At 39.3% G+C, this 4,050-nt stretch overlaps 1 pseudogene; it reads right to left on the reverse strand.

The window, feature by feature from the left end:
* Nucleotides 1-987: 987 nt before the first annotated feature.
* Nucleotides 988-1,106, reverse strand: LOC148479048 (5S ribosomal RNA; annotated as a pseudogene).
* Nucleotides 1,107-4,050: the final 2,944 nt, after the last annotated feature.

Here is a 4,050-nt window from a genome sequence, read left to right on the forward strand (position 1 = left end):
TCCAACAAAAAATACTACTTTTTCATAAATACGTAGAGAGACAGATACCCTAATAACCCTGATTAAACTGTACAACAAATGAATACTTTTAATTTGTTTCCTTTCTAAAAATAGTCATACATTACTAATTTGAGGTCAAGAAAAACTGAAATGGTTTCAGAATGTTTTTACTAGCTCTATTTTTTTAGCTACACTACTTGCACTATACTGTATGTACATTAGTAATAGTCATAGTGAAAAGCTATTTTAAAATAATCTGATATTTTCGTGATAGAAAATAAATAACAGTTGTTTTAATTCAATCAATCACAAATAAGAACACAAAACGAAACAAACATACAGCATACGAAACAAACAAACAGCATACGAAAGTACTATCTAATATAGTGGCCTATTCATGGGGGTGCTTTCTCTTTGCTTGTCGCTTGTACTCCTCTTCTGGGGCATCTCTTGTCACTGTCCAACAGTAGTGATCACCTACCCTGATATCTTTGTTCCATTGCTGAAATGTCTTGGTGGAATCGCTCACTATGCTTGTCACTCAGTGCACCACAGTTATCTTGTGTGGGTAATCCTGTGAATCGCATATATTTGAATAGGGGAGGGGGCAAATAACTGATTCATTTAATTGGGTCATTAGGCCCCGCCCCCTCTGCACGGAACGCAGATTGCTGGTAAGATTCTCTCCATTCTGCCCACATCACTAGGAATACCCCTACATCGTCATAAATGGGCTATATCTCGGAACTCAGGGCTAACTGAGAGATTTAAATGTCATATTCATTCTTTGCATGCTGAAATCAATTAGAAGTAACTATTTTCACATCGGAAACATTTTCATTGTTGTGCAGTGTTATATGTCAGACAAAATATGATTTGCTGACATTACAAAACACTGGATGTGTGGGAATGAAATTATGCAAATACTGTGCTGAATTTACCCTCTGCTGTGTTACCAATCCGTCCCAATCCACCTCCTATATGTAAAACCTACAGCACCTGGTATTCCCTGGTAGTCTCCCATCCAGGTACTAACCAGGCCCATAACCGTATAGCTTCCAAGATCAGACGAGATTGGGCATATCCGGTATGGTATGATTGTAGGTATATCTGTCTGGGATAGGGGAGTATGAATGCCCTGGTATACACAGTACAGAGGTATTTGTAGGACTAACTTTGCGTAAGGAGTCCACTTTATTAAATAACGCACAGTTCAACAAAAAGTAGTGCATAAGCGTAGTTTAATGTCCAGAAAATATTTGAACACACATTAAATGTCATTGTACTGTATTCCAGCATATGCATTTTTACAGCTGGTTCCAAATATTGATCATATCATAGTATACTGTTTACGCATAAACATATTCATCTGACTCAAAGCTTGTTTTGCTTGTGCAAATAATATGTATCAGTTATGTCAACAACAATAAGCATTGTACCACCGTAGATCTGCTTATCAGGCCTATATATACAAAATTGAGTCAATTGTACAGGGAAGGTAATGTTACACCATAAAAAGCCTGCATGTCAAAGTATCATATTCAATTACCATAAGTGCACAGGAAGGACATAGATCTGATGCCAACTTTCATAATCCAACTTTATTGGCATGCATATTACATACGGGAAGAAAGATCACAATGAGAGGAAATTATATTCATACTGTGAATAAGTACCTAAACTGTGCAGAAAGAATACATGAATACAATATTTCAGCAAGAGTATGCGTAGAGCATGTCTTACTGTTTAGTCAGACTGACACAGGTGGAGGAGATATATATAAATGCTATCTCACAATGTGTGCAAATATCTATGGTAGGTTTATGCTGAACATACCACCCTTCAGCGGATATATGCAGCCAGCCTATCGTTTACCAGAAAGGAAGAGAAAATCTCTCCCTATGCATAATAAGTGAGATTAGGCTAATCAATGTAGAAACAAACAATGAATACATTTAAGGACACGTTGAGTTATCCACTCAGCTGTGAACAGCAGCGTCTGCACTGACACGGTGGTCAGTCTGCAGGCATACATACGATCTCAGGGTTTGGATCCCTTGGAGTCTGGTCCGTGCACTGGCCGAACTTCCGGGGTGCGAGGACGTGCGTTTCACCAGAGGTGGCTTGTTCACCTGCCCAAATAATCAGCAGTTTCACTTATGCAAATGAATTAATTAAACTCCTAGTGATAATACGTTTATCCAGATCAGGCAATAAAGAGTCTCTAGTTCCAAATGAGAGTTGAAGCGCTCCAGATTAAATTTGGATAAAATAGCCTCCATGCACATTACAACTTTATACAATTCCACTCCAGTGGTGAGTATAGTCTCTGATCAACACTATCCACAGCCAGCCGAAAGAGAAGTCTGCGGCAGCTATTGCAAGAGACAGTGGTGGTGTAAAAGGCTCAGTCTCGGTATAATTACCCAGCTCTCCTAGTGTTGCTGATTGCAGGAGCGATGCCGGTCCAAGTGTATTGTAGATGCCTTGTTATAGGCATCTTTCATCTCTTCATCATTCCACCTGCGTCTCACGAGCACCATCCTACTCTGCTTCTCACCAGCGTCATCTACCTGCATCTCTATAGTGCCATCTCCCTAGCATCTCAACAGTGACATCTCCCTGCGTCTCTCCAGTGCCAACCCCTGTGTCTTGCCATCAATCCACCTGTGTCTCTCCAGCGCCATCCCCACTGCTTCTCACCAGCACCATTCCCCCATTTTTCACTAACACCATTCTCTTGTTTCTCACCAACACCATTCCTCCATTTCTCACCAGTGTCATCCGCCTGCATCACTCCAGTTCATCCCTGAGCTACCTTAGTTCATCCCCCTGTGTCACTCCAGATCACCCCACTGTGTCACTCCAGTTCACCACACTGTCTGTCCAGCTCATGGCCCCTATGTCTGTTGAGTACTGGCCAATTTTAAGCCCGTCAATAACCCACCGCCTCTATGTACAGTATATTTATTGAATTATTGCTCCCCTGCACCCAACTTGATGTACTTTTATTGAATTGATAATTGTGAATCTGCATTCAGCAGTGAACTTTCGTGCACTGCTGAATGAGGCCCTAAGTTTTATTTATGTAAGTCATTTTATTCATTTACTGGTCTATTCATTAGCTAGTAATTTCTACACCTCTCCTGTTTTTTGGTTGTAAAATTCGAAACATTCTCTCAATCTTTATTTTTTTTAATTTCTTTTTATTTCAAAACTTTGAAAAATGACACAAAAATGATATACTTCCTTCAACAGTGTCGCAATTAACAATGTATAATCTAAAAATAAATTACATGTGTGTGTGTATATATATATATATATATATATATATATATATACACATACAGTCAGGTGCATAAATATTGGGACATTGACAGAATTTTCATATTTTGGCCTCTATTCACCACCACAATGGCTTTGAAATGAAACAAACAAGATGTGCTTTAACTGCAGACTTTCAGATTTAATTTGAGGGTAATTATATACAAATCAGGTGAACGGTGTAGGAATTACAATGGTTTCTATATGTGCCTCCCACTTTTTAAGGGGCCAAAAGTAATGGGACTATCAACTCAAAAGCTATTTCATGGACAGGTGTGGGCTATTCCCTCGTTATTTCATTATCAATTAAACAGGTAAAAGGTCTGGAGCTGATTCTAGGTGTTACATTTGCATTTGGAATCAGTTGCTGTCAACTCTCAATATGAGATCCAAAGAGCTGTCACTATCAGTGAAGCAAGCCATCATTAGGCTGAAAAATCAAAACAAACCCATTAGAGAGATAGCAAAAACATTAGGTGTGGCCAAATCAACTGTTTGGAACATTCTTAAAAAGAAAGAACGCACCGGAGAGCTCAGCAACACCAAAAGACCCGGAAGACCACGGAAAACAACTGTGGTGGATGACAGAAGAATTATTTCCCTGGTGAAGAAAAACCCCTTCACAACAGTTGGCCAAATCAAGAACAATATGTCAAAGTCAACAATGAAGAGAAGAGTTCACAGGAGTGAATATAGAGGGTTCACCACAAGATGTAAACCATTGGT

Source organism: Taudactylus pleione, unplaced genomic scaffold (assembly GCF_031769625.1).
Source record: "Taudactylus pleione unplaced genomic scaffold, aTauple2 ptg000641l, whole genome shotgun sequence".
NCBI classification, from domain to species: Eukaryota; Metazoa; Chordata; class Amphibia; order Anura; family Myobatrachidae; genus Taudactylus; species Taudactylus pleione.